At 35.2% G+C, this 23,010-nt stretch overlaps 1 long non-coding RNA gene across 2 annotated transcripts in view; it reads left to right on the top strand.

Annotated features, from left to right (window-relative positions):
* Positions 1-1,259: 1,259 nt before the first annotated feature.
* LOC145672771 (uncharacterized) overlaps positions 1,260-23,010 on the top strand; it is a 105,128-nt gene continuing 83,377 nt past the window's right edge. For both annotated transcript variants that reach the window (XR_014128646.1, XR_014128647.1), the window contains exon 1: positions 1,260-1,520. This is a non-coding gene — a long non-coding RNA (uncharacterized LOC145672771). The remainder of the gene's footprint in view (positions 1,521-23,010) is intronic.

The raw sequence follows: 23,010 nt of genomic DNA, 5'->3' as shown, positions 1-23,010 counted from the left end.
ATAGGCCTATTCGAATTTAGGACATAATGGCAGGAGGACAAAATGGCAGGGGACATAATGGCAGGAAATAAAGGCAGGAGGACAAAATGGCAGCGGACGAAATGGCAGGAGGACGAAATGGCAGCGGACGAAATGGCAGGAGGACGAAATGGCAGCGGACGAAATGGCAGAAGGACAGAATGGCAGGAAGTTAATTTGGCAAAAATTATAAGTCCTAGGGCTCATATTTTTAGGGTTCACCTATTGTGTTTGTTAGTAGGTAACGGTTCTCGATTTATTCATTTCTACCTCAAATGTCCAAAGCATATAAATACAGCTAAATTGAACCAAGAGCGTAAAAAGGGTAAATATCAGTTATCCATGTCTTAACTTTTTTCTTAAATTTATTTCTTTTTAACCATATTCTAATTGATATCTTGGTTTTATATTAATTCTAAGTAGTACAACTTTTATTTATGACGAAAGAATTTTCCCGTGGACTCCCTCTGAATTTCTCTCAGGGTCTAGCTACCATGTGACAAAGAATTAAATCTACTAACTGCTTTCACACACAATATAATTTTGAAACTTGGGAGCCTAGTGGTATCTTTGTGTCTGTAGTATGTAATAATGCTGATACGTTATTCTCTTGAACATCTTAATGGTATTTGACGTTTGACTTCAGAAGACTGAGTTTAGCCTCCAAGTACAAGTTGCCTATAGTTAAAACATATCAGATGTACGATCTTGTTTAATAAAACCTGCCCCTTCCCCTCCTCTATCTGAAAAGCCCTATATTGTTATTCACATATGAAATTCAAAGACAAAGGCAATCGTCTTTATCCAGTCATATTTTTATTTCAAGTGTAAGTATTAAAATGTGCTACGCATGGTTGCAAGAGTTTTTTTTTTTTTTTTTTTTTTTTTTTTTTTTAAATACTGAACTTAGGTACCTAATATTGGAACTAATTTTCTTCATGAATTGATGTAAGAAGCGGCCGCGTGATTTTCGACTAATTATTTCATCTATTATATTCCCAAAATCATTAAACGATGAAAAGTTTAAAATTATTATACACTCATATACTTTGTAATGTCTCCTTGTAAAAGTTCTATTAAAGAACAAGATTAACAACACGATCCAACCACGGAAAAGAAAAGAAACAACACGTCCTATGAAAAACTAGTACGCAAACGGATTTTCCAGTGGCATCAAAATATGTTAGATAAAATCTTTCATAGTGATGGTATCAAAGTATATTCAAGGCGATGGTGTCAAAATATATCAGATAAAAACTTTCAAGGTGTCTATTTTGAAAGAAATTGAAAAAAAAAAACATATTTTCCACATAATAAAAAGGAACCAGCATAAACAGTGCCTTTCTAAAACCAAAATAGTTTTTGTGATAATATAAAACCTGGCGTTTTAAAACAATTATGATCATTCGACCTACACCTGCTAATAGTGTAGTTTGGTATATTCAATCTGCATCCAGGATGAACCAACCAGGACTGACAGTCGTGAAGGGAGGCCTGAGTTTGTGAGTATATGCACTGTGCTGATGAACTTTTGCATGACATATTGTCGTGAAAGGAGGACTACGTAACATTTAAAAACACACGAGAGTATCAGGGATTTCTCCTTGATAGACCCCAACCACTGTACTTCTTATGTTTTATATCATGATTTTATAAATATTGTTTGTTTCTATATTGTTATTATCCAAGGTGACGGTTTTAATAAATACCCCAAATGAATGACACTTGTCCTTTTATTAGCATTCTAATTACTTAACGTGACAATTGATTGTTGCTATATTCAGTAAGAGATTAGTATCATATTACATCACTGGTATCTATGAGCAACGAGATAACAACAGTGGAAGACAAACTTCGTTCTTCTCAAACTTGATACTTTGAAAAAAACTTATGAAAGTAGTTTCGTTATCCAAATACATATTCAATCAAATCAGTTTCAGAAGTAGCATTAATCTTATAATAACATAATGGCTGTAAGAGTTACCATGAAAATGTATTTTGTATGTTTTCTTTTTTTCGTAATTCAGAGATTTTTTTCTGAATTTCACTGGAGTTATGAGGAACATTAAATTATCAGGCATTCCACTTTAATCGCTCCCCTTTCATCCCCAATAGATATTGGGTATATTTACAGCTTAGTGCAGCTTAAAGGAACCATGATCGTGCATATTTGATTTCTAACTTCCTTGCTCATAGCGTTGCTCTCGAGACGAGATGAGAATTCAGGTTTTGTCGTCTCGTGTCGTATATGTTTGTAAAAGTCTCGTCTCTTTTTGTAAATTTATGTACAAAATGTGTCCTGATTTCCGTCTTAGTTTCATGTAGAATTTATCAGAATTCTTCCAGGTTACGACGAGTCCAAGAAAAGAGTGATATAACCACACTTAAATCATATTTATTAATGAAGTAAATTGTATAATGACTTGCGTAGCTTTAAACTTTGATAAATGCTCTTTCTTGTGTTCATACTATTACCTTATCAAAGGATTTATATATACAATTAATCATATGACATATATACAATTAATCGGGTCTAGGAAAATTCGGTGTACAGAAAATACGATGTACGGAAAACTCGGTGTGGGGAAATTCAGGTGTAAGGTAGATTCGGTGTAATACATATTGAATATTACCACTTACGATAATTTACGACACTTCATATTGTGAAAACGAAAACCATAAAATGTAACGAATAAAATGTTATTACCTATTTCAAGAAAAGCTTTTTTTTTTTTTTTTTTTTTTTTTTTTTTTTTTTTTGCCTTGAGTCCAATATCTGTTTCATGTCTTTTGCGGGGTATTACTATGAACTACTTTTCATCACACAATGAATCTGACACTTTTTGTCAGAAATAAAACAATTACAACTATAAGTTCAGAGAATAGTTATAGGAACAACTAAAAGCACCACTTTGCCTCACGTTCTGCCCCAGACAGAAACATAATATGGTTGTTAGTGAATAATTGCAGGAAACAGGATCGCTTCTGAGGAAGACAGGGAAGGATCGGACCTCGCTGGCGGATGTTGTGGAAGATGTCAGTTACCGACTCTAAGCCACCCAAGAAATCTATTTAACATGTGATTTGTGTGTGTTACCACTAACACTTAATTTGTATTCTCCAATTTCGCTTCAAATATCCAATATCTCATTCGAACTGTAACGTACAATGGCGAATATTTGCTGTTTTTCTTGCGGCCTGCTCTATATTGCCCCGGATGAATCTAAACCAGTAAACATAGTCCCATAAATCTTCCATCCTTCCTTGATGATTTGCAGTAAACCGCATGTAAATCGGACTTCAGTTAGAAATTCTAGAGCCAAATGAAATCCGTGAGTTTTGAAAGAATTACTCTGTATATACATATGTAAGATGCAAAAATATATTGATCAAAAAAGTCTTAGTGGAAAGGGCAATATAAAGCAGGATGGTTTTATCAGATAATAGTTGTACAAATAGTTGCCTTCTCCTCCAATCAGACACTTTAGTTTGTTTGCCTTAAGTTAAGGTAAACAAGAACTGCAACCCTATTGACTCCTTATTGACTTCTCCTCCAATCAGCCGTAGATACTTTAGTTGAGGCATTTATTTTTACACCTTTGAGTAACATAAACAAACAATGTCATTTTTGAAGAATTTAGATTTAAATATTTATTTATAAAATAGACATAAAATCGTCAGAACATTTTTGAAAAATCTACAATTTTCAACTTTACCCATCCAGTAACCTACATTTTTTTGGAAGTAGAAAATTCTAGGAGGCATCCTCCAAAACAGCATAAGAACTTGTTTTAAATTAAATGTCGATTGATAGCGATGGTCGCTTCGCTAAATCACACGAACGGACTTCGAAAAACAAATTTCTCGTCATTTAAGGGCCATAAAATGTTAAAATCCGTCGAAATCTAGAAATCAAATAATTTCAGGAACAAAATTCAATATAAAGCAATATAAAGTAGACAGTAAAGAGTAAAAATGATAGTAGACAGTACAAGAACTTCTACACAAAATTTGAACTTCAAACAAATACGCTCATTTATTCTCAAAGTTGAGTTTTTAATAAATGCTACGGCCTACTTCAGTTTGAACTTAAAACTAATACGCTCATTTATCCTCAAAGTTTTTTTTTTCTTAATAAATCCTACGGCCTACTACAACGAATCTTTTTTTCCACCTGGGCCGCGATGGCTCAGTGGTAGAGCGTTCACCTCCGGTGCTTGGGGTCCCGGGTTCGATCCCTCCCCCTCCAAGTGAACTTTGTGGTGGACAAACAACGTGTGCGTGGGTTTTCTCGGGGTACTCCCTTTTCCTCCCACTTTCTTCATTCCACCATTTCATTCATTACTCATCATCACCGTCACCTTTAGCCTAACCGGCATAATCATTGGACGTAAAACTCAAAGATTTCATTTCATTTTTTTTCTTTCTTCACACCTAACATTCCCCACACCGAGTTTTCCGTACACCGAATTTTCTTACACTGAATTTTCCTACACCGAATTTTGCTGCTCCCCAATTAACCATGTCGTATATTTTGAAAACTGGAGATCCTATGTCTACCGAAAGTTCTAGTGTTTCTTGTGAGTACTCTACAATTTGTTTCCTCCGATGATTTTTGCCCCGAGCTTCCCTTGAATTTGCCCCTATGCATATTTTATAGTCTTAAAAATACTAGAGACAGTCACCAGAAAATAATGAGTACACATCCTACATATCGTCTCGTCAAAAACTTCGGAACGAGTCGAATCAACCAATTTTAATTCGTTTTCTTTGCCACAGAAAGTATCTGATCCTTTGTACAGTACCGAGGTTAGTTTATTCGCAAGTTAATATGGAGGATCATGTATTTTCTTTTTTCCTTTTTTTTTTTTTTTTTTTTTTTTGCTTGTTACTTAAAATGTTTTGCAAATAACTTCAATAACTTTTAAAACTGTTTGTCTTCACTTGAGCATATACAGATCACAGTGAGAAATAAGGATAAAAGCTGCTTCCTTCTATTAATACTCGAAAAGATCTTAAATAATATATATAAAAAAGAAAACGACTAAAACTAATTTCTTTCATTAAGACACTGCTGGTATGAATAGAAAACTTGCAATAGTAAGGTGTTTGTAGATGACTGTCAATTAGAATTGAAATATTATTAGCAGTTCAAATTTTGGAGCATAATGAATAAATCGAAAATTTATGTTGAAATCTTCATTTATCAAGCAAGAAACAAAATAGTTTAAAACCTGACAATTCAAATTAACTTCCTGCCATTCTGTCCTCCTGCCATTTCGTCCTCTGCCATTTCGTCCGCCTGCCATTTTGTCCCCTGCCATTTCGTCCGCCTGCCATTTCGTCCTCTGCCATTATGTCCTCCTGCCATTATTTCCTGCCATTATGTCCCCTGCCATTTTGTCCTCCTGCCATTATGTCCGTTCCCCGCCTATTCACTGGGTCTATTAAAAGCAATTGTGTCTGAGTTGTTTGATTCAACAACTTATTATTATTATTATTATTATTATTATTATTATTATTATTATTATTATTATTATTATTATTATTATTATTATTATTATTATTATTATTATATACATGCTACAAAATAGATTTACTGCTATACTGACACAGACTAAAGCTAGTTTTAAACAACGAACTTGGCTTAACAACAGAGTCACGTTCAATTTTTCCCATTTTCTGTACTACTCTCATTCATTATCTTTGTTAGCCCAAACACCTCGGATGGGAAGGGAAGGTACAATGTAAAGAACCTTTACCTCTGTATGTCTAATGGAATTCGTCATCAGTGTATTTTTAGTTTAGTTCTTTCTTTCAATGCCACCGGAATGAATCACCAAGTCTTCCTGTCGGCAAAGAAAGAATGTTCATCGTACTTATGTTAGATTAATACTACGATAACGTTACTTTCAAGTTCTTCTTTCTAGATCTCAAAGGTTCATACTCCACCAGATGGAACAATACGTTATACTGCGTGCTCATTTCTGGTATGAAGATAAAAATAGTTTTCTTTTCAGAACTTTGAAGGCTCTTTATGACAAAGACTGGGAGCAAAACAATGCCCGCCTTGAATCTTAATCCAGTGTCTACTGTGACTGTCTACGAAAATAAAACTTGCCCTTCACTAGAAAAAAAAATAATAATAATAATGTTTATATGGAATATGAGACTCTCGACTATGATTGCCTGCAGCAGAGAGCAAGAGGGGACAGTTCACCCCACCCTTGTATTTTTGAAATAGGTTTGGTTCTTTGAAATATAGCTAAAAAATATTCGATTTGTTATTTCCACATACTACCCAGCTTAATATACAGTGTGTCAAAAAATCAACCTACTAAGTTTGGAACGTTATTTCTTATATCAAATGAAAAAAAAAATGTTTTGATGAACATACTGTGGGTCAAAAAATGTCTCTTTTCAAATTTATAATCCGCCAAAAATGAGGAAAATCACGTTTTAAAAACACTCTAGCACAAAAGTTATGGAGTCTATCGCACGTGATTCGACGGATTTCGCAGGAACTCATATGCGCTAGTAATAATTATTTGTGTGGAACAGTCTTCTGGTATCCACGAAAAGAGTACCCAATTAGTATTTAAAAGTGTATCCTCGTACACTACGTTACCTTTTACAAATCGTTACGTTGATATCAGGGGATTGTGAAACGTGGGTATTTAGATAAGAGGGAATACTAGGTATTGCCTAATTTTTGCAACCGCTTGCGAAAAAGTCCCATTATTTTTAAGCTAGGGCGTTTTAATTCTTTTTCGGCTTATAATACTGAAAGAACTCGTTTTAAGACCTATATGTATTAAAACGTTTTACTTTGATTTGATATAAACACTCATCTCCCGAAGTTTAAGTTGATTTTTGACACCCTGTATTAATACTAGGCTTGTATACAAATTTAAAATAACACTGGCACATGAATTCACAGATATATATATATATATATATATATATATATATATATATATATATATATATATATATATATATATATATATATATATATATATGGAAACCTCATAGATGATATAGTAATTAATGTGAAATATGTAAGCATCTCGTAAATCCATCTTTGATGCTCTCAAGTCGAAAATAATTTGACAAAATTACAGATGTACATGAAAAATTAGAGTGTTAGAGCTGAGGGGAGTTGAGGAAGAAAATAACACATTTCTTGAAAATTGCCTGAGGTCAGGGGCGTATGCTGTGTTGGACACTCGGTTTCCCCTCCACGAAATCTCGACTTTTCTGTAAGTTTGGCCTAATTTTAGGAGTAGTTCTGCAAATTTTAATACAATCTGTCCTCATACTGAATTTAGGACACCACCAAAAAGCCACGGAGCGAAAAAAACGAAAGAATTTTTTGGTGGAAAAAAGTAATGAAATTGGTAGGTGGAAAGGTGAAAAAAAGCACCATTTTTGGTTTAAATTTGGTGGAATGAAAACTATCTTAATTAATAACACAGTTTCACAAGGGTCATATTTTTGTAATAATTCACTACTCTGAATTCAAATTTGAAATTAGAATTTCGCTACCAGGCATAGTTTTTCAGTAATACAGGGTGTCCCATAAGTACATGGCACTGCTAAGTATTAAGAATATTGACGGCATATACGGTATGTATACATGGGCGGCGGTAATTTTGTCACCGGAAAGTTCGTCAGGGTAATTTCGTCACCGGTAATTTTGTCACCAAAATATTACCATATAGGTAATTTCGTCACCGAAAATTTTGTCATGATAATTTCATCACCAGTGTCTTTTAGAACATAATACAAGTACAATGAATGAATAGAAACCGTTTCTGAAATTGCTTTCTTTAATCTTCAACTGAAGCAAATCGAAATATAATAATAATAATAATAATAATAATAATAATAATAATAATAATAATAATAATAATAATAATAATAATAATAATAATAATAATAATAATAATAATTATTATTATTATTATTATTATTATTATTATTATTATTATTATTATTATTATTATTATTATTATTATTATTATTATTATTATTATTATTGTTAAATAAATAGTTACATATTTTGTATATCGTATTTGAGATATGAGATAAAAGTTTTTAGTGATTCTGTCAGAAATATTATCAAATAGGAAATTTTGTCATGGTTACTTTTTCATCTTTCTTGAACTAAGTAGAGGCAAAGTAAATGACCTAGACAACTTACGTTATTTTAATCAAACTTGGAAAACAATTCGGTTGACGTTGAACTCTGCAAAATTTAAGTTTCGGGTACTCGACGCAGGAGCAAGCACCAGTGCAAGAAAATAGTGCCAGCTTCAGCAAATGTTAAAAGCAAAGGCAACGTGGGGAACTATTGGGTGTATCACTATTTACAAATATTAAGCTTCGCCAATATCAAAATTTCAGAACAGAAAATTGCAAATAAATATGGGAAGATATGCCAATCCGTTCATTTTCCCGCAAACTAGACGGAAATTTGCATCGTTCTTGTACCGTTCTCTGAGCCCAAACTCTTGAACCTTCATCCACGTCAACTGAGTCATGTGAAAAGAGTGATCTTTTTTAGGGGCTATTGAAAGAAGAATGTTATATTTCAATATTTCAACTCTGATTAAACATTGGCCAAATTGTTATTGGATATATATGTCAAGAAAGCAAATTTATATAAAGGAAGAAAAACATATACTGTAAATATTTCTAACAATTTTCTTTAAATATAGCCTTATGGAGCTATTGAGAAGTGAAACATGGATGGAGGATTGACTACTTTCCAATGGCTCCTTAAAAAAAGGAAAAAAAAATCCTTTACTAGGTGTATGCCTTAATGCAGAGCAAGACACAACATTCATATGAAGAACTGTTTTGTGCGGTGGTGCATCAGTGCAGTGAATTTAGTGAATACCCGGACCCTGTAACTGTGGTTATGGATTTCGAGATAGCGGAAATGCACACTTTAAAGACAACTTTCGGAAACTCAACTCGTGTACAGCATTGCTTTTTTTTTTTTCACCTGATTCACTAAACGTACGGTACAAGAGCAATGAATGTTTTGGTGACGAAATAACCTACATGCTAATATTTTGGTGACGAAATTACCGGTGACGAAATTACTGTGACGAAAATTCCGGTGGCGAAATTTCCGGTGACGAAATTACCTAAGTTCATGTATATATATGTACACAACACGGCGTATATTTAGAAAAGGAAATTTCCAATGTAATATCTGGCAACACTATCAGTTTCGATTTTCAGAGATTAACAAGATTTCCACCAGTGTTTATTCTTCCAATGAATCCAATCTAATACTAACTTTGATTCTTGTGAGGTTAAGCTGTTACTCTACTTACTTAAAACTCAAAAAAAAAATCTTTGAGGTTTACGTCCCACGCTTATGCCGGTTAGGCTAAAGGAGACGGTGATGATGAGTAATGAATGAAATGGTGGAATGAAGAAAGTGGGAGGAAACGGGAGAACCCCGAGAAAACCCACACACACGGTGTTTGTCCACCACAAAGTTCACTTGGCGAGGGCTGGGATCGAACCCGCGACCCCAAACACCAGAGGTGAACGCTCTACCACTGAGCCACCGCTGCCCCCTACTTAAAACTCAGGTCTTCATGAATGAGAAATCAAGAAAAACATGAACCAGTATGTTATTTGACGACTGCTTATGTATCAGTAGAGACAACAAAGACACCCACTACAAAACATAATATAAACCAGTAACTTCTTAATCACTATTTCATTCTCAGAGAACTTTTTTGAACATGTGTCTGTACTTATGTAACACCCTGTATTACTGAAAAAGCAACAATGATAACAAAATTTTGATTTTAGACTTCAATTTAGCATGATGAATTACTATAGAACTACAGATCTAGAACTGTAAATGAAGAATGCAAGGCACATTAAACTCTGAGAGTTGATAACTTCAGAGACGTAACTAAGCTATTTTGCGCCCGGGACGAGATCTTGTTTTGGCGCCCCCTTCCCCAACGTAAAACGTAAATATATAGCTACAGTAAAAAAAATCTTCGTTTTTCACCATCTCAATCCGGCGCCCGGGGCACGTACCCCGTCTACTAACCCCTAACTGCGGTCCTGGATAACTGACAGGTGAAAAAAAAAATAACTGAGTTGATAGTTTCACATTTTGTTTCTTTTTTGGCTCTATATGGTTCTCTATTTCCCATATGTACATACATATGCTATAGATAAGATTTTTTCTAACATTGGCCCAAGCTCTTTTATTTCACGGAAGATAACTTGTGGTTTTGCTTTAGTCGTGAGTACCAACATTTTGTAGTTTCAGCAAATATTTGTATGGACACGTTAGTATTTATATTCTCCACAATCTAAGATAGGATGGGAACTTCTCATTTCTACATCTATTTTTTCCTGTGATATCCGTTTTGATACCTCTCCTTTTATTTTGTGACATATTATACTAGTAAACATAATTTTATGCACTCTTGCATATAAGAAATGGATGCAATGAACGTTAATACTGGTGAGAAACGAAAAAGAACTAATGGATAAGGAACGAAAACAAAATTTGGTACGATAATGAGCCTTGTAGTCTTAGTTCTGGAAAAAAGAGTGGAATAAATCCCGTGTCCATGATGACGCCGGATCCAGTAACTCATCCACGTCCGTTTCTTTCTCCCATTAGCGTGTAGTAATATACGCCTAATACAATTGTATGCATTACTATCACACTTAAGACCAAATCTACAATCGGTATATTGTCCATGTCGAATTCAAATCTACACAGCTACACAGATAGAATGGCATTCCTTTCCCAAGCCGAAAAAGAACAGTTTTGGTATGGTTAAAATCTCTGAAACAGAGCAAGTTTGAAGCGGAAAATCTCAGCAAGATTCCGCATACTTCACGTGGTGTACAAGTGGCTCTACTATTAGTTTGTAAATGTGTTCTACGATTGCCATCGGAAAAGCTTTTTTTTTAAATTTTATTTTGATGTAGTATGGTGCATATTTTGTGAGGTTTCCTTATAGCCATATTTCTTGGGTTCACATTCAGACGTGAATTCATCTATTCCATTCCAGATTTAAAAGAAAAAAAAAACGGGTTAACTTTAGTTTTAAAAATCTGATTTTCAAAATTGAGAATTTCTCATGCTAGTTGCAATCGAAATTGATAAGGAATAAGGCGATAAAAATATTTTATAATAATAATAATAATAATAATATTATTATTATTATTATTATTATTAATAATAATAATAATAATAATAATAATAATAATAATAATAATAATAATAATAATAATAATAATAATAATAATAATATCTCTCGCTTCACCATGCACTACATCACTAGCTCTGTTGAAACAGTAAGATTTCTTCTCTGAACCGATGGGTTTCTGTCAGTACAGGGAGACTGTCCCCTAAAAGTACTTTTCAGGCAATGCTCTATTTGGCTTACTCCATTATGGTTTTCATAATGTATGTTTACAAATTTATTTATTTATTTATTTATTTTATTTACGAACATAATAAAATAAAATGAAATAGCCAACATACATTATGAAAATTATAATGCAGTAGGCCAAACAGAACATTGTGAGACAGTATTCTTTTTCTTTCTTCAATACCTGCCTGCCTTTTCTCCTGCTTGCCACTATTTCTTTTTCCATTTCTTACTACGGTCATATTAATACAATATTCTATAGAAGCATTGTAGAATCTAAAGCAGGGGCGTCATTTAGGGAGGGCAGGAAGGGGCAATAGCCCCCTCTGAGTAAGAGATTTATATAGATCTTATCAATAAAATGGTAGTAAATCTGTGAAAAATGCGAAATTTTACTTATATCATGGGGTCTTGCCCCTTCCAAGCAAAACCTGAAATGACGCTCCTGATCTAAAGGCCAAACTTTACTCGATTACTGATTTACAAAGGTTTTGAGTTTATCGTCCCTTTTCACCACCAGTGTTATACCAGACCTACACCTACAGTTTAAGGTGGAATGTTAATTATCGTAATGCGTTTAAAACTTTGGCCATCAGGATTCGAACCCGGTACCACGTGGACCAAAGGTGCACCAGGATAATAACAAGTGTTATATTTTGTTTAAAAAGTTACTTGAACTCTGTTAACTATTCATATAGACCCCGGCCAGGAAGAAGAAAGAAAAGTGCGAAAATGTTATATTCATTGCTTCAGCTTTTTTTTTTTTTTTTTTTTCTAACTGTAATGCACATTCATACCTTCCTTCGATGTGGACAGCAGTAACAGGTGCAAAAATGCTATTGCTTTGTGACAACAGACAGCATTTCCAAGAATTATTTTATGCCTCTGTGCTGTGTCTTCAACCGTAAATACCGCGAATTCTTGGTAAATACAAAGCATCACATGATCTGTTCATCTTTAGGGTTTTGCCCTCATGAGGGCCGCCCTCACCCTCACCTCACCCTCATTTTAGTAGTTGAGGGTGAGGGCGTTGGAGGGTGAGGGCGATAAAGTAATTGAGGGTGATTGTGAGGGAGGGTGAGTGTGAGGGCGTCAATGGAGGGTGAGTGTGAGGGAGGGTGAGTGTAGGGCGTCAATGGAGGGTGAGTGTGAGGGAGGGTGAGTGGAGGGCGTCAATGGAGGGTGAGTGGGAGGGAGGGTGAGTGTGAGGGCGTCAATGGAGGGTGAGTGTGAGGGAGGGTGAGTGGAGGGCGTCAATGGAGGGTGAGTGGGAGGGAGGGTGAGTGTGAGGGCGTCAATGGAGGGTGAGTGGGAGGGAGGGTGAGTGGAGGGCGTCAATGGAGGGTGAGTGTGAGGGAGGGTGAGTGGAGGGCGTCAATGGAGGGTGAGTGTGATGGAGGGTGAGGGTGAGGGGCGTCAATTGAGGGTGAGGGTGAGGGAGGGTTAGGAAAAATGACCATCTCTGGTCTGTTAACCATTACTGGATGCTTTTGGAGAAGTTTGCGGTACATTTCATGGGGTTTAGCATTATAACAATTTGCACTGATAGTTTCACCTCATCTTAGAAAAACTTAATGGATCACTCCGCCATACACAGCCATACCAGTGTTAACAGTTTCTGAGTGCGAGAAAGTGGTTTAGGAAATCGTCCTGGACATTGATCACGATTGTGATAGCAGGTCCATTTTTCATCTGAAGTGACAAACCGATGCATGAAACATTCCTAGATAGTCCATACACTTAAAGAAGTTCTCAGCTCTACACGATGATTACTTTTAGTTGGTATCAACTTACGAGATACCCATGAGTCCCACTTTTTCACCTTACTGTTTGTACGGAACCGCCTCGTCTGCACTGGCACGAACACTTTTCCGTGTTCTGCTTCTATGATATTCCTGAGTTCATCCAAACATGATGTTTGTTGGAGCGTAGAGACTCATTTCGCAATACTGTGTCACCCAAAACGAAATTTGACAAATCAATAGGAAATGGTGCGTTCATTCGCCATTCCTAAACTAAATGCACTGTTAATGTTTCTTGGATGTCTCAGTTTGTATGTAAAACGAAAAAAATATATTCATAATTGTGTGTTTTTCATGGTGAAATTTTATAAAGCGCTGTTCAACAATGTACTATTTCCTGACTCTTTGGGTACCCCAGGCTTTGTCCTAAACATGTACAGTTTTGTGACGTTAGACGTGTGATCGTAGTTTGTCCCTATGAGTTCCCCACCAACGGACATTGCATTCAGACTAACCTAATGGTACAATCGCAATGTTGGACATGTTTGTTCGACTAAGACGAAGGAAAGTGTTTGTTAGGCAATGGTGTTGAGTACGTATCTCTTCTTTTGTAGCTTTTAATTTATTCAGGGGTAATTTATTTTTCTGTTTTCCTTCATAATGAACTCGAAGTTTAATGATATGATTTTAGCCATGACTTCTTCAAGTCTGTTCCCTGTTTTATGAAAATAAATTTCCATTAGATATATATTTGATAAAATTAAATTTTATTATTATAAAGAGTTATTCAAATGTTGTATCATAAAAATTATTTTTCACAAAATAAGATATATATTTAAATAAACTTGAAGAAAAATCAGTAAAATCAAAATGTTACATTCCCAGTTAAATTGAAAGAAAATACGAAAATATTTTCCCATTTAAATCAATGGGTTACAAGTAATCATGGTTTAGGTACTCAACGCCGTTATTATTATTTTCTTTTTTCGTTTTGTATTTTACTCCAAATTGATCTTCCTTTACATGTATGATATGTAATGTATTTCGGGTATCACTATTGATAAATTGATAAATTAATATTTTTGGAATTGATTTCTCGTTGTATGTCACAGGAACAATGACAGAAATAAGGAGAATGTTACATACACACAATCCATATGAATGTTGGTCAATTTATAGTATTTAGTTCCCTATAAATATTAATTAATCGCAGTCACTGTGTAAGAACTCATTGTATAGTTAACATATTGTTCATTTCTTGAGTGAACTCTAGTAACTTTACATATGCTAACTCACATTAGCCAGTTTATGGAAAGTGGGAACGTTTTTCTCATTGTAAGAAACATTAGCATGCAAATATTCAGGGAAATCATAGTGTTATTCTGGTTACATCCCTTTTCAGAGGAGCACCTTTGTCCTGTTTCTTTATACCTGTCGAACGATTGTTTCTTCCAGCTCGAGTAGTCTCCCACCTCTTTCTCGAGCTTGCATCTCAGATCTTATCTCGTCTTGCCCCAGACGGCAAGACTAATACTTCCCATTTTAGGGGAACACTATGCTTATAACATGATTTTCAGCAAAATCATAATATGAAACATTCTTGTAAAGTCTATAACTTATCTAGGTAATAAAGTAAATGCTTTTTCAAATTTTTTATATGTGCAGTATATACAGAAGGCGTGGAGCAGTTGATTCTCTTTGTTAGATACTAGTAGAAACGTGTGGAAATTAGCTGAATAGTTTCCATTGTCATGATTTAGCCCGTCTAGCTATTGCCACTATTAGTATTACTCAATAGCGCGAAGCAAGTCGTCAAAAAGATTCTCGTTTTTACGATGACTACTATGCCATATGTATACCCACAGAGAAACGGTTCTGTTCTAATTATGGTCATTCTGCCAATTCGCCGTTTCATGTCACGCTTTACTCGAAAGAATCTATATTCTGTGTGCGTTTTGCCCTGTCATTAGGCTTGACAAAATAAAAACTGTGGTTAACAGTATCGTACTGGTATTTTAAACTTCTAACCTGCTATACCCTCTCCAGTAATCATTTTATTTTTATTTATTTATTTATTTTTGTTCCCGTCAAGGCATTGTTAGTATATAAATTCTCCAAAGTTACAGCGCCCGTTTTTCAACTAATACCATAAAAGTTTGCCGTGTATTCCTGTCAATACCTACAGTCACCCATTGGATCGATCTTATGCGGCCCTTATTGTAGTTCCGCTTTCTTAAAACAATATCGTCAATTTCAACAGTGTGTTCTATGCCTCCCATCTTTTGGCTAGTTTCCAACAGCCACATAGAAAAAACAATCTGAATTCATTCAAAAGTTTGGAGATAGTGTTTTTATCCAATCCTATCTCACTTACAATTTCAGAGGTAGGGTAATGCAACATCCACGCAAGAAGTACTTCTCGAAATATGTGAATTTTTACTCGTGTTATTGCAAAGAAAATTCCATGTCGAAAAGACGTTTTTTTCCCTGTAGATTTTCGTTTTGTATCTGTACATGGGCTCTTTACCTACACAGATAAAAGGAGTTTCGTTAGGGTGGCAAAACACGAGTCTTTTTCTTATTTTTTTAAAAAAGAACAAACATCTACTTTAAACACTTAACCAAAAGCATGGTTTAAAGCAAAAGGGTTTAAACTAAGCAGTTTAAGTCTCTTGATTTACAGAAAAAGATCTATCAAAGATAAGTTTCTTCCTAATAAGTAATAGTTTTGGATATTTAGAAAGTAATCATATTCTATTTTAGGTTTAAGGAAAGGAAAAGACCAGCTATTGGGAAGACCTTACAAGGCGCACACCTAGAATCTTTTTGTTGCAAGGCGTCCAATACTACAAGACACTCTATCTTCGTAGTACTGAAGCGGTGTTATTTACACTCACGAGGAAGGTCCATAAACCATGAGAGTTGAATTTTGATGAAAATTTGTGACAAGATTCAGTTCAAGTTGCTAAGTAACGTAGTAATAGTCACTCGATGCGCAAATGCTTCGTTGAGCTGCTACACCGACGCCATCTTGAAATCCAGTAGGCAATGTCCAAGAATACCCTTTTGGCACAAAAGTGAAAAAGCTTTTGATAGATCTGACTTCAGTATTGTAAACCAAGGTAGACCATCTATATTTCGGAGTACTTCCAGTGCATGATCGCCATTTTGAAAGCCCCATATTGAATCGCCGTCAAATATGATAAATGGGAAGAGGACATTTGGGGTATCAAATAGCACTGAAATTTTCTCCTGAATCCATTTCCGCAACCAAAGTTTACATATCTGTTTTCACTTTAGAGTTGAGAGCTCTCTTACCCACAGGAATATATGAAAAAAACTGCGAGTTAGACTTGTGTTATGAAACACGGTCGGGCGAGCATTTGCAGGATTTTAACTAATGCTGTAGTTAATTCAGTACAATAGCCATCATACCAATCAGATCTTGAGACTAGTAAGAGAAATTGTTAATTAAATTGAAATGCCTGTAGTGAAAAATTGAATAGCAACATGCTACAAGTAATATCTATTTCAAAGTGCGATGTTATAGACTGCTGGTCGATGAAACACGTGCCTAATAGTGCTGACGAGCAGAGAATACCAAAGGGATTGTTCGGATATATATTAGAAAAATTATATAAACTGGTGCATATTAGTTGAACGACCAAAATGGTTCGGATTCCACTATGATCAGTAGGTCCACGTCTACTTTAGCGTAGCAGGCATAAGTGTGGGACGCCGAACTGTATCAAACCAAAAATCTATTTTAGGCAATTTTACATGGTCCATTATAGTGTGTTAAGTTTTCTTCTCCAATCTTGAAGCCGTACCCAAAGATCATCATTGTTGCAGAAAATTGCATTCTTTTCCAATACTCATACTTGACAACTTATAATTTACCGTGTATATTACGAAGTTAAAGTACTTTAATGTATTTATTGCCAGTTTGTTTAAATACAATCGATTTATTGCTGCCGCATTGAACAATGAAATGGATTTAAATTGTCGGTTCACAGCCAATTCTTAGAAGAAGATACACCTGGAAACTTAGAATTCACTTTTCTTCTGTCTCTTCTGCTATTATTGATAAGAGAATGCATACACATCTGCTAAGAATAGATGGCACTAAATATTATTACAAGATTCAATACCAAGTTGCAATCCATGAAACAAGCTTCTTTCTTGGTTTTTCTTCAATATTAAATAATTAAATATCTGCATCTTCCCACCTTTAACGATAAAACACTTGCTTATAATAAGGGCGAGACTAGTTTTCATATCAAAATTATGATAAATAACTAATTGTAGCAGGTGTTCACTTGTTCGGTGTACAAGTTATATGGCAGAATTTTCATAAAGAAAATGCATTCTGTTGTGTACCATCAATTTTGTGCGCCAGTTCTAAAGGACATGCTTGCATATGCATGGCAGAAATGTGGGTACGTAACAGAAGCAATAGTTGGTTCATTTACAAAGGTTCTGGAGACGCCTGTGGTCATGAAGCTTGTGACGTAAGTGCATTTGTTAAGTGTTTACACTGCTCCATGATGCTGTGTGCTAATCACTTATTTGGGATCTCCATCACAACTGAAGAGCAAAAGATTAGTAGGTTAATATTTGCTTATGTGCACCAGTTTATATTATTTTTAAATAATTTTTCTATTAGTTTTCTATTAATTTTCTAATAACTTCAAGACATATTCTTGTAAAGTCATGTGTGCCGCTGCACCTAACTTATATTACAGCATTTAAATGCTATGCATAATCGCAACACACACATATTCATATATATAGCGCACTTTGAAGTAGGTATAATTTGTTACAGTGCTATTCTACTTTTTACTACAGCTATTTCAATTTAATTAACGATTTCTCTCACTAGTCTCAAGATCTGACTGCTATAATGGCTATTGTAGACCAAGTGATTACTACTGCATTAGTTAAAATCCTGCAAGTGCTTGGACGACCGCATTTTATAACACAAATTTTACTTGGTCAGTTTTTATATGTTCCTGTGAGCTAGAGATCTCCTAACTCAGAAGTAAAAGCAGATATGTAAATTCTGGTTACGGAAATGGATTCAGGAGTAAATTCCAGTGCTATTTGGTACCCCATATGACCCCGTTGCCATTTATCATATTTGACTGCGATTCAATATGGCGCCTTTCAAAATGGCGATCATGCACTGGAAGTACTCCCACATATAGACGGTCTACCTTGGTTTACAATACTGAAATCAGATCTATCAAAACCTTTTTCATTTTTGTGCCAAAAGGGTATTCTTGGACATTGCCTATTGGATTTCAAGATGGCGTCGGTGTAGCAGCTCAACGAAGCGTTTGCGCATCGAGTGACTATTACTACGTTACTTAGCAACTCGAACTGAATCTTGTCACTAATTTTCATCAAAATTCAACTCTTCACGGTTTATGGACTTTTCTCGTCAGAAAGACAGGTCATTGTTAAACCCTGTCACTTATATTCTCAGAAAAAAAGTAGAACTAGATTACGTTTTTTAAAAATAAGAATAGAAAGTGAGCAGATGAGATATAATATCGAACCTTCATGCTGTATCAATCATTTGTCTGCTAAACTAGTAGTTTTATTAAGAGCATGTACAAATTTATATCGAGTTACGAAGTTTGGGGAAGGGACCAAACTTGGCGGTATCCCGAGTCGGTGAGTCCCTGGACTTTACACGAATTTAATGAGTGAAATCGTACTCTAACGATCTGTAATATTAAAATTAACATTTGAGAGGCGGCACGATTGTAGGAGGTACTGTATGTCTGATTGTAGGATTATAGGATTGGAGGATTGTAAGACTATAGGTCTTGTGTTTAAGAGTTATCCTCTTTCTACTGAAAGGTATGTAATTTATATGAGGATTGAATTGAGAAGGTCTGGTAATCGGTATCGAAGCCTAATAGCCAATTTCTTCATTAGTTATTATTGCAGATGTAAACCTCATTTATATCAGCAAATTTCTATCTCTTTATCTTCGTAAGTATAAGTCTACTGATATAACGGTGATAATATTAACAAGGCATTAAACAGCTCCAATCTAAATTATGTATAAATATAGGAAGGAATGTAGAACAGCTATGTTCGTCGGTCTGGCTGTCTGTCGACAAATGTCAGAGAACAAACGATATGAGATGCTGAGAAACGGTTCCTTGTTACTGATTCAGTGTCTCAGGAATAGGTTCTAATTCCTCCCTTATCTCTCTACTAAAACCGAAACTGTTAGAAAACCTACTACTATAACCATAGGCCAAAAACAGTAATAGACGGCGAGAAACGTTATTTCTTAAATTGATTGAGCGTTCCGAAAATAGATAACATTTTTAGCTTTATCTATCTACTCAAATCGGAAATAGTTTAAATGTATTACCACTTCCGGTTTCAACATTGATTTCCATAGACAAGAAATTTATCTTTTTTTTTTTTTTTTTTTTTGTATGGATTCAGAGTCTCAATACTAAGTTTTATAAGCATTCTCATCCCTATATGGAAAACGGAAGGAATAGAAATTTATATAAATTCTGCTTTCATTGTTAATCAGAATAGAAAAGTAACGGGAAATTATAGCAAAAGCATTTTTCTGAAACCGGAAATGGTAGAAATCTATTACCACTTTCAGTTATAACGTTGACTTTCATAGAACAAAAAACAGTAGTACGAGGGAACAAATGGGATTTTGATATGGATTCAGTATCCCAGGAATAGATTAGATCTCAGCTCTTATTCTTTTATTGAAGCCGGAAATAGTAAAAACTAGCACAACTTCCGGTTTAGTATTGACTTCTATAGTAAAAAGATTGTGAAATATAGCAAGTTAACGTTTCTGATATAGATCCAGCGTCCCAAGAGCAGGTTTCCTGCCTTATCTTATCAGTTTATTGTAACTAGAAGTGGTTAATCTAGTATTTCTGACTTTAGTGCTGCATACACAAAGTTTGGAAGTTTACCATAGTTTCACAGTATGAAACGAAACTCACTTGTTTTATGTACGGTAAAAAAAGAACACACAATTTGCGCTAATTGTCTTGTAAAACTGCAACACAACAATTACTGTGAACTGTGTCTTAACCTTGGGTCAGGAAAGAATCCAATGATGAAGTTGGCTGCAGTGAGGCTTATCAGAGGTAAAGACAAAGTTCGGCATCAGCGAAATCCTAAGAAAAGCTCGCGTATCGAGGTCACTGGGAACGATGTTAACTTATAAAGCTCTTAAGCTCTTTTGCTACTCATTTTAGCATACTAAGCGCTCAGAATTAATGTCTCTTTCGTCGGATTCTAAGTTGAAACAGCAAACGCTGCAATCAGGAAGAGTGCAGCTTCTTTCACCTGCAACAACGGACTCTACACACAAAAGTACGGAAGATCAATACATAGCATACCGCGCGAGTAAGTTGTCATTTTTTTAATAAAAAATTCAAAAGCAAAGGCTTAGAATATCTTAGGAAAGACATAAGCATTTTAGTACTTGATTAAAAAATAGTTGGTAGTAAGTTCTTAACATTGTTTCTGTATTAAAAATATAAAATCCTCATTTCTCGTACTACGTATGAGAAAAATAGTGTAATTTAACACAATGTTTCATCCAGAGTTCCTTCGTGGCTAAGCTGTTAGCGTACGTGCCTTTGGCGTGGGAGACCCGGGTTCCCTGCGGGAGCTCATGTGGTTCGGATTTCGCGTTAATCAGTAGGCCCCCTCTCATATAGCCTCGTTGCTGAAAGGGACGTTCAACTCGACATCAACTCAACTCAACTTAGTGCTTCCTAATCTTTCTTCACGCATTTTTACTGCATGCTCAAGACAAAGCGACACTCTTAGCTTAATTTAGATAAGAATCCAACTTTCAAATACCGTGTGCGTGGGTTTTCTCGGAGCTTTTCTGCCTTCTTCAACCTTCGTTATTCCACCATTTCGTTCTCAATGAGGGGAAGAAGTCTCCTTTAGCCTCAGAACATAATCGTGGGACGTTAAACTAAAAATTTTCATTGTTGTGCCGTTATAAAAGGTTTACTAACACAGTCTTAAAATTGAGGATTCATGTTAGAAATAAGATGTCATATAAAGACGAAACTTATAGGCTTATTCTAAAATTTCTCGACAAACTCCATAGTTCTGCGAGACACACTGGTTTGAAAAGCTTGTCTTAACTAAATGTACGTCTGCGAGGTAACTTCAGTGCATAAGGTCACGGGTTTAATTTCCGGTTGAACATAGTTTCCATGTTGACCCAGCGCCAAGAGGCAACTACTTGACGTAAGAAAGAAAAAAAACAGAAACTTGTTTTCCAGGAAGATATTAATAGAGCGATGGATGTTGACACATCATGTAATTGATATGCCAGGCAATAGCTGAAGAAAACAATCATCATACTTCAAGTGTGTGTGTGGAGGGGGGCGCTCAGAAGTATATATATGTAACTTTTCACATTAGAATCCTTCAAAATATAGAGTTCACATATTTGAATATCCATAATTATTTTAGGAAAAAAAAACTATGTGCAATTAGGGATTCGAAGGTGCCACATCATAATTAACTCTAGTTGTTTTCTATGTCTTCCCATGCTACTTGTTTACCTGTTAATTCCGTTTGAAATACATGTAGCTCTATCCATTACGACTCTGGAACTTATTGTGTAATTAAGAACTTCCTGACCAAAATAATACACTCATTAGTAAATATTAAAATAGTCTGTAATAGTTTCAACAACTTAACTTAGCCTTCCTCAGACAATCTGGGGAAGACAGTTAATGATAAGTTTTCGAAGCTGTTGCACATTCTTATCGTATTAATAAATAAGTGTCTTATTATGGTCAGAAATTTGTTATTTAAGTTTTACGTCCCACGATTATACTGTGTAGGCTAAACGAGACAGTGATGATGTAAAATGAATGAAATGGCGCAATGAAGAAAGTGCGACGAAACGGAAGAACAGTAAGAGAACCACGCACGTCGTGTTTTCCCATCACAAACCCCACTTGGCACGAGCTGGAATCGAACCAGGGAGCCCACGTACCAGAGGTGAATACTCTACCACTAAGCCACCGAAACCCCATTTCTTGTTTATGAAATAATGTCATAATTACACTGTGAATCACTATAATTATCTTCTGATTTCTGACAACAATTTCTCTTTATTCAATCTCCAGTAGCTTATTAGTGGTGGGAAATTTTATTCCAAAAATATTAAGTGCGAAATTTCCTCCATTACCGAAAACTTTTGGACTGTGATCCATCCTAAGTACTAATTCCCGCCCTTGATTGAAGAAAGAAATCTAGATATTAGCTTTAACTACAGGACAAATAAAATTTATCTGTCTCCATTTTATATTCAATAAGTGCAAGTTCTTTGTCACAGTCAGTGCAAATAAAATATACGCTCTCCATCGAAGCTCAGTGGTTGCTAATGCTGATAAATAAGTAGTCTGTTTACTTTAAAGCCTGTTCCTCATATACGCGTTCTTGTAGGAGTAATACAAAGAACTTCCAGTATACATTCTTCAAACTCATTAATGAGGCACGTTCCGTGGGACGAACGTGCTTCTTTACCATTCTCGAGAACACGAAGTCGCATTGAGACTTTATTATTGGTCGTCCAGATAACTGCAAACCCGTAAGACGCAGTGCACACGTGTGCTATCACGTTGGAGGTATTAGTTTTTTTAAAGATGTTATAAAAATCACGACATAAGGAAGTATAAAATATAACTTACTGTCCCGGGTTATTGAAAACGTATGGAATGATCATTCCAAATCTAAGCAAACACTACATACGTATTAACATAAAGAGAATCGAA

This window comes from Thermobia domestica, chromosome 16 (assembly GCF_964235325.1).
Source record: "Thermobia domestica chromosome 16, izTheDome1.hap1.1, whole genome shotgun sequence".
In the NCBI taxonomy this organism is placed as follows: domain Eukaryota; kingdom Metazoa; phylum Arthropoda; class Insecta; order Zygentoma; family Lepismatidae; genus Thermobia; species Thermobia domestica.
The sequence above is the reverse complement of the archived record's forward strand: the minus strand, read 5'-3'. Positions and strand labels throughout refer to the sequence as shown.